This window comes from Octopus sinensis, linkage group LG22, assembly GCF_006345805.1.
Source record: "Octopus sinensis linkage group LG22, ASM634580v1, whole genome shotgun sequence".
In the NCBI taxonomy this organism is placed as follows: Eukaryota; Metazoa; Mollusca; class Cephalopoda; order Octopoda; family Octopodidae; genus Octopus; species Octopus sinensis.
In genome coordinates, this window is record NC_043018.1 from 25,725,378 (window position 1) to 25,735,377 (window position 10,000).

The window sequence follows — 10,000 nt, forward strand, 5'->3', positions numbered from 1 at the left end:
TTACGTATTGGGGTTGATCTAATCTACTGGCCCTCGTCACCAAAATTTCGGGCCTTGTGGCTAGAGTAGAAAAGATTATTATATATACTTATAAGGGCGAGCTGGCAGAATCGTTAGCACGCCGGGTGAAATGCTTAACCCTATTTCGGCAGTCGCTACGTTCTCAGTTCAAATTACGCCGAGGTCGACTTTGCCTTTCATCCTTTCGGGATCGATTAAACTAAGTATCAGTTACACACTGGTGTCGGTGTAATCGACTACCCCTCCCCTAAATTTCAGGCCTTGTGCCAATAGTAGAATGGATTATTATCTATACTTATGTGTACATAAAATAATTCAACCAAAAGTTACGTATAAGCTGAAAACGATGGCGAATTGGCAGAAACGTTAGCGCGCCGGGCAAAACGCTTAGAAGCATTTCGTCCGTCTTTCCGTTCTGAGTTCAAATTCCGCTGCAGACAACTTTGTGGTTATCCATAACAGTACAACAGGGAGACTAATAAGGTTGAAGTTCCTTTTGGGGAGTTGAATAAATACCCCAATCCATTAAAATAGTGGCGTTCATGCCCGCTTTTGACATCGCCTAACATGTCCTCCGTTTTAAAATCAGCAGAATGTGATGTGAGGAATAGAAGGCATCTCGGGGTTAAGTATCTATTTCAATGAAAATAGGGCAAATTAAAGTTTAAAAAGCCTAAAAGAATATTATGTTTACTTAATTATGATACCAAAATAAATAGATTTATAATCTCATACTCTTTCTCTTTACTCTCTCTTTTACTTGTTTCAGTCATTTGACTGCGGCCATGCTGGAGCACCGCCTTTAGTCGAGCAACTCGACCCCGGGACTTATTCTTTTGTAAGCCCAGTACTTATTCTATCGGTCTATTTTGCCGAATCGCTAAGTGACGGAGACGTAAACACACCAGCATTGGTTGTCAACCAATGCTAGGGGGACAAACACAGACGCACAAACACACACATCATATATTTAATATATATATATACATATAACGACAGGCTTCTTTCAGTTTCCGTCTACCAAATCTACTCACAGGCATTGGTCGGCCCGGGCTATAGCAGAAGACACTTGCCCAAGGTGGCCACGCAGTGGGATTGAACCCGAACCATGTGGTTGGTTAGCAAGCTACTTACCACACAGCCACTCCTGCGCCTATGTCCAAACTTTATTGAAAATTTTCAACATGTGCTCCATCTGTATCTTTGCAAATTTCAAATCTATCCATAGCATTGTGAAACACATTTTGAAGCATTTCTGGAGAGTTATCTCCTGCACTGCTAACTGAATGCATTCTTGAAGTTCAGCTAAACTATTGCTCCATCCTGGGGATGGATGTACAGATAATGATTGCAGCCAAATTGAAAAAATGAAAGCTGCCTTGGACAGATAAGTGGAATCCAACAAGAATGCAAATAAAATTATATTTAAAAAATGATAAAAACTATAAAAGTTATAAAATTGTAAACAAAATTAAAAATTTATACACTTTTAACAAATTAAATACGATTAACAAAATTTTTCATTGAAATAGTTAATTCCGGGCCCCCCTTTATTTAACAGCGGTCTCTTTTTAACAAGGAGACTAATCACGTAGAGCTTTCTTTTTGGAAGTTGAATAAATACCATTTGCTTACTGCGGTCATGTCAAATGACTAAGCATTAATCTTCAAAAAAAAAAAAAAAAAAAACGAGCAAAAAAAAACCGTGGCCTCGATGCCAGGCATTGGTTAAATTCCTTTATTCTGATTTCTTCGAAATGCGGTCCATTTATTTGCTCATAGGGTTTCTTTTGATCAAAATCATGCCTCAACAAGCAATAACAAAAGCGAGGGTTTATGAAAGAAAAAAAAAGAAAAAAAACAATGACCGTGAATGAGATGTGTTCAATTGCATTAATCAATAGATATGAAAATCGATAGGGAACACAAGAGGTTATTTCGGAAATGCAGGAAGCAATATAATTGTCAAATTAGCATTTTTTCCAAATAAATTTATATATAATTTAGTGATAACATTTTAGATAATTGCCTCATCCTATCCATCATCGAGTTAGCTGTTAGCCAAAATTAACGGAAGAAAAACAATGGTGTGGCTAGTATCAGCATTTTTATATTTGGTATATATATATATATATATATGTACAAATACACACACACACACCACACACACCACACATATATATATATACACACACACGCATGCACGCACACACATATACATATATATGTGTGATAGATCGTTAGCCACTACACACATAGGTGAAAATCCGCGAAGTAGAAACAATACTTTAACTGTATATTTTTTAAAACCATTATATACATTATTTACATTCGATGGATATTTGTCCTCATCTTGTTTGTTGTTAACACAACGTTTCGGCTGATATACCCTGCAGCCTTCTTCAGGTGTCTTGGGGAAATTTCGAACCTGGGTTCTCACTCCTAAGGTATTTTTCGATGTTATTATTATTATTATTATTATCATCATTATTATTATTATTATTGCTGTTAGTGTTCAGGTCACTGCTTGGAATCGAACTCGGAATCTTGGGGTTAGTAGCCCGCGCTCTTAACCACTACGCCATATGTCCCCCAACAATTTTCCATATGAATGAGATAGTATATATCTCTCTTCGGCGTCAAGAGACTCAGCGCTTTCAGACATTCTCGATAAATAAGACTTTTAACCGAAGGTATTTTACCAGTGAACGTTCCTTGTAACCCTTGAATTTCTTGAGACCGGATGAGTTTGAAGATTAAATCTGTAAGCAGTAATATAAACTGCTCAGAACTAGGGTTTTCCCTAAAAAAAAACTAACTACCGGTTCACTTTTCATGAATGTTCGTAGGATGCAGCCTATGAGTTTGCTGCATTTAAAGGTTAGTTTGATAATATGGCTGATGGAAAGTCCTGTAGGTCATTATTGCTCTGAATCATTACGTTACTTTGTGTCAAAAATTGCGATTTGTGTGAATTCGTTTGTAATGAAGAAGCTGAAATTTGAATGTACTAATTTTCGTATTTTTTCTGGTTTAGCTCCTAGCCATCGATATTCTTGTGCTATTCACTCCCTGATGTATATGACGTACTACAGGTAACTTAGAGAGAAATCCATTTGCAGTAATAGGTTGACCCCTACCGTATAGGGAGTTAAAGAACCATTCTCCGACTTTTCCTGTGATAGCAAGATTTCTTAAATTATGACATGATTCCATGATCGGTCTTGTCAAACGCCTTAACAATATCAAGGTATTAACAGTCAATGATCTTTCCATTTAAGAGATTATCAGAGGTAGTGTTATGATGCTGTAAGAATTGTGACAGGCAACTTCGTTCAGTCCGAAACCTATACCGAGTGTCATCTAAGTTGTTTTCCTCCAGGTATGTTATTACTTTTTGTCTTCGGACAAGACATTGGATAATTTTAGATGTATAAGACGTGAGGGAAACAGGTCTGTAATTTTTAGCTTCAGCACTGCTACCTCCTTTGTACCTATATAGGTTTTATTATAGTTTCTTTCAATAGTCTCGGGAATATGGCAGTATCTGGCGACCTTTGAAATAGTACCTTTAATGATTTCCTCGATACAACAAAAGACTTTCCACACAACAAATCATTACCCGTCCAGTTATGGGAAAATAATTGGACGGGTAATGATTTGTTGTATGGGGAAGTCTTTTGTTGTACCGAGGAAAGCGTTCGTATCCCTCCACTTCAGTTACTTAGTTCCAGGCTGGATATAATCCTCGGACCAGCTAAGATTAGTAAAATTAAAGACCCCTGTTAAAAGCATATTAGCCCGTGTGCTGGCCTCAGCTAGGGTTAGACTTATGAGCGAAAAAAAGCACCTCTGAAGTGATCTTCATGGTTCACCGCGTCAGGATGACGGTAGGTAATTCTTTCAATATCATTTCTTTTTTATATAGATTAATCTGAAATTGTGGAATACATTTTTTTCGCAAATTAGGTAATTTCGGGGCTGGTCTGCAATCATTTATAGTTAAATGTTTCCTTTCAAAATCTATTAAAACTAGTATTTCGAATGAGCAATAAATATCAAAGTATTTAACAATGAGCATTAAATATCAAAGATAAAAATAAATCATTTTGTTCCCTTGTCAAACTTTGGACCTAACAGCCTAAATGAGAAAATCAATATGACTGAAAGAATTTTGAAAGGACTTTTATTTTTAGGCTGAGGTCAAACAGTCGAATCCATTCAACCATGTCGTCAGTCTTTAGCGACATCAACTACAAAGAACATGAGAGAGGTGACAGATAGAGAGAGGACAAGAACCTTCACACATTTTCAGCATTGCAAGATTTTGGAGTTATTTTTGTCAGAATAGAGCTGTCTTCAAGAATCCAAGTAATGTATTGAAGAGTAGCCGTAGATGCTGGTCATATTGTTGTTCTTGTTGTTTGCTACTACTGTTGTTGTCACATACTTTTTATTTTGACGCTACTTTGCTTCAGAAGTTGGTTAGTCATAAATTCCCTTGGGAATTTTAAGCTCAGCTTCATCACTTTTATTTATTTATTTATTTTTGTTCTTTGTTTTTGCTTTGAAACGAAATCTAGCTTCAAGTATCTTATACAGATAATTTTTAGACACTATTTTCTGAAACTGGTAAAATTATGTAGGGGGTGCAAATTTTGATCTTGCACAACCTGAAAATTCCAAGGGGTGCAGGTGCACCCGCTGCACCCCTGTTCCCGGGTCCTTGGTTGAAAACGAATCAATATGATAAATTGCTAAATGAGATCTACATTTCCACTAAATATAAGACAGCTAACATACGCGGGTACAATGGTATTAACGATGAAGCTAAACTTCTCGCTAAAATAGCAAAATCGATGATTGATTAGAATGCTTAGCTAAAAAGGAAGCTTTTATTACTTTAAAAGATCATAAACTTAATTTTCGTAATAAACCCACTTGTAGATTGTTAAACCCATCGAAGACTTAAATTATAAAAAAGAAACACACCTGCGCACACGAACACCAATGTTTGCTCGCAAATTCATATCTGTTATGTTTTTTTACGTTAAAACTTCACAAATCGCAACTTTAAGTTTCCCGCCAGTGATTCTCAAGCACTGAAATAAATAATACAAATAAAATTGTTTGTTTATACTTGACAGAAATAAGAATTGAATATAAGACTTATGTAAGCAAAAGAAAAAACCATTATTGGTTTCAAGCATTTTACAGTTAAGTTCTACGTTAAACGGCGTTCAATTGTTAGATATTTGAACAAAAATTTCAATTTCTTGTGACAAAAATTATCGGCTCAAATGAATATATGGGATAAAACGCAACTGACAAAATATACCATATTTAACTCTTTAGAAATGCACAGGTCACAACTATAGTTGCCTTGAATACAAGGCTTGGCATACTGTGATCTATTCAGCATAATTTTAATGTTTCTAATAGTCCAATATCTTAAATTCCAAATATATTTCGATAATGTGGTATTACAACGTCTTTCAAGATTTCTGAATGTATAATTAAGCTGGTTATACATTATTTTGAAAGAATTTCCTGTTAACTCGATACATTATTTAGATACCGAATCAGTAGATGTGAATTCTTTTACGCAATATATAACTGATTTATAAAAACATGAATATTTAAGGTACATTTTAAGAGGGTTTTAGAGAGTTTCATAAACAGTTATGATTAAATGTGGATAGCATTCTGAAACTTTTACGTTAGTTTATGCTTTTCCTGTAGAAATATTTTCTGTGCAGATAAAACTTATTCTGAAATCATTCATTTTGAACAGTTCATAAAATCTATGGCTTCTCGGAAAGCATATATCTGATTAACGAGATATATTTTTAGTGAGACTTGTATACTAATTAACACTAAATGGAGAATTAAGCTATCCAGTCTCCTGTTTACTACTACTACTACTACTACTACTACTACTACTACTACTACTACTGCTGCTGCTGCTGCTGCTGCTGATGCCGCTACTACTACTACTACTACTACTACTACTATTATGAGATGGGATCATCATGATCATCACTATTTTAACACTACTATCATTGTGTTGTTGTCTTCATATAATGAATCTCTACTACTACAACTTAATACTAACTATTCATTATGATTAAAAGCTGCTTATATATCATATTATATATAATATATTATATATTATATATATATATATATATAATACATACAATAACCATATTAATATATATATATATATATTATATATATATATATATATATTATTATATATTATATATATATATATATATACATACATACACACACTTATGTATATATGTATATATAGTTATTATTTTCATGTACAGATGAATAACCATGATATAATTATGTATATATTCGCTATATTTACGTATTTTTGCTTATGTATATGCATAGTTCCATAGAGATACACGCTCAAATGCACGCCTAGAGTTACCTACATATACTTTCATTTCATATTCATACAAACCTTTACACATCTATATTGGGCAATAATTTATATTTTGCGTATGTGTACATATATGTATGTATGTTTATATATATATATATATATATAGTATATATAATATATATATGTATAGATATTTATATACATATATACGTATATATATATATATATATATTATATATATATGTATCTATCTATATATGTAAGTATATATATACATATATATATGTATGTATATATATATATGCATACACATGCACACGTATATTAATGGAAGTATGCTTATTCATATATGGTCTAGCGTGTACATATATACATTTATATACACGCATACAAACTGCTATAAACTAGTAACACTGAATGATCATTAGGATATATATATATATTATTTGTATATATTTATATGGGTCTGTGTGTGTATACATCTGTAAACTACATAGTCGTGTATTGGTTAATGGTATACAGACACATAAATATATATATTCATATATATATATACATATATATACATGTATATATACATACACATATATATACATAAATACATACACATACACACGCACATATATATATATATATATATATATATATATATATATATATATATATATTATATATATATATATATATAATATATATATATAGTACATACGTGTTACGTGTAGACTGATTAGCAGAATCATGTTGATAAACGCTATTGGATGGGTGAGACGAGCAGGAAATTTACGATTCCTTTGATGCTGTCCTCTTCAATGACAGGTAAATTGTAGAGCGGCGGGGGCGGGGATTGATAGCGTGGGGATCCAGTAGAGTGGAGGGGGTTTATCGATTGAGGGAAGAGTGTCTAATCTATAAAGAATAAACTAGATCATTATTACATCTAACTGAATTCCATATTATATACACGAACACTCAGACACAAATGCGCATGCGTCATAAATATATATATATATATATAACTCATAATACAATATACATACATACATAATACATACATACATATATATATATATATACTTATATATTTATATATACATGTATATATATACATACATATATATATATATATAAATATATACGCACATAAATTTATATATGTATGTGAGTGTGTGTTTATATATGCATACACATATGATATATATAATATATATTATATATGATTATTATATGTATATATAGGTTCAGGCGTGGCTGTTGGCTGTTTGGTAAGAAGCTTGCTTTCTAACTACATGGTTTCTTGGAGCCTTGGGCAAGTATCTTCAAATATAGCTACGCACCGAGGAAAACCTTGCGAGTGGATTCGGTAGACGGAAATTGAAAAAATTGAAATTGTTTGTGTGAGTGTGTTTGAATCTATCTATCTGTCAGTCTGTTTGTTTGCCTGCCTGTCTGCCTGCCTATCTGTCTGTCTGTCTATGTATGTATGTATGTATGTATGTATGTATGTATGTATGTATGTATGCATGTATGCATGCATGTATGTATGCATGTATGTATGTAGTATGTATGTATGTATGTATGCATGAATGTATGTATGCATGTATGTATATATGCATGCATGTATGTATGTATGTATGTATGTATGTATGTATGTATGTAGGTAGGTATGTAGGTATGAATGTATGTATGTATGTATGTATGCATCTATCTATCTATCTACCTACACATACATGCATACCTACACACACAGAGGATATACGTATGCTGACAGGGGAAGTAACCGCCCCATGATCGTCTCCAGAACCACTAGACTAAATCTAGTTTTGCTTATTCTGTAGGTTTCGTCAATTGTGACCGCTCAGACGGCCGATGGTCGGCTAATTCCATCTGCCAGCCTATATATATATATATATATATATATATATTATATATATATATATACTTACCATAAAAATGTATGGATGATTTAGCGACATGCTAATGCTCCCCCCTCCACCACCGCCACCGTCGCCGCGACCACTTACAAGCAGTTCTTATTGTGATTGCTCTACCTGCTAGACATAGTGACATATTCTGTCTCGGATCACATCCTGCCATCTCAGAGAATTCGTCGGATAATGCAAGAAACTTGCTTTGGAGTCCATGCATCTAAGCAAGAAAAAACAACAAAGTAAATAAAAAAACAAAACAAAAACAAAGACTAAAAAACATGGGCTGGTCATTGCTGGAATGTCTTTAGGATCTTTGTGGTTTTACTCTTTTACTCTTTCAGTCATTTGACTGTGGCGGTGCTGGAGCACCGCCTTTAGTCGAGCAAATCGACCCCAGGACTTATTTTTTGTAAGCCTAGTACTTATTCTATCAGTCTCTTTTACCGAACCGCTAACTTACGGGGAAGTAAACACACCAGCATCGGTTGTCAAGCGATGTTGGGGGTACAAACACAGACACACAAACACACAAACACACGCACCCCCACACATACATATATACGACGGGCTTCTTTCAGTTTCCGTCTACCAAATCCACTCACAAGGCTATGGTCGGCCCGAGGCTATAGTAGAAGACACTTGCCCAAGGTGCCACGCAGTGGGACTGAACCCGGAACCATGTGGTTCGTAAGTAAGCTGCTTACCACACAGCCACTCACTGTTTACAATTATCTTAAAAAAACTTTTCAATGTATCATATAAATGTAAATTTTGACGCCGAATCTGAATTTGTTATTCATTTATTCCAGAAAAACTTTGCAAAAATGTTACAGGTTTTCAAAGTTTGATAATTTTCAGAATTTTGAGCCAATTAGAAAACAGCGCGTTCGCTGCCACTTAAATTATGAGGGCGGGGCGGGGGGCACCAGCTTGTCAAAACATTAAACTAGCTACGCGAGCAAATCAAATATTTAAATGCTACGCACAAACAAACCAACAGGAGTTGCTAGAAATAACACTCGAAACATTAAAATATACACGAGCAATGTTAATATTAAAACATTCGCGAGCAAATTAAATATTCAAAAGCTACGAAGGAGTCGATAAGAATTGCTAGAAATAACAGTGAAAATGTTGTTTAAAATATACATTTATTAGTTTTAAAAATTCGAGAACAGAAGTTTGCAATACACTCTAGGATTTTATAAGATATATTCTCTTTCTAGTATCTACTTGTCCACATAAATTCGCAAATATAAGAGTCAACCATGCCCAGGTAGTTTCAATTTGTTGAATGTGAGTCCCATCTGTTATGAAAACAAGCAATTATAGAAAAAATGGTGGTTACACTTCTTGTGCGCATGCAAAGCATCTTTGGTTACTATGGAAAAAAAAGTTTTTCGCAATCTGTTATGGAACACGTGGCGCTTCTTCGCTTTGGTTACTATATGTTTCTTTATTACCCACAAGGGGCTAAACATAGAGGGGACAAACAAGGACAGACAAACGGATTAAGTCGATTACATCGACCCCAGTGCGTAACTGGTACTTATTTAATCGACCCCGAAAGGATGAAAGGCAAAGTCGACCTCGGCGGAATTTGAGCTCAGAACGTAGCGGCAGACGAAATACTGCTAAGCATTTCGCC

At 34.2% G+C, this 10,000-nt stretch overlaps 1 long non-coding RNA gene across 1 annotated transcript in view; it reads left to right on the forward strand.

The window, feature by feature from the left end:
• The first annotated feature begins 1,181 nt into the window (after positions 1–1,181).
• The window catches only part of LOC118767528, a 19,506-nt gene continuing 10,687 nt past the window's right edge, over positions 1,182–10,000 (forward strand). Inside the window, exons 1-2 of the long non-coding RNA XR_005003447.1 lie at positions 1,182–1,482; positions 5,239–5,242. This is a non-coding gene — a long non-coding RNA (uncharacterized LOC118767528). The remainder of the gene's footprint in view (positions 1,483–5,238; positions 5,243–10,000) is intronic.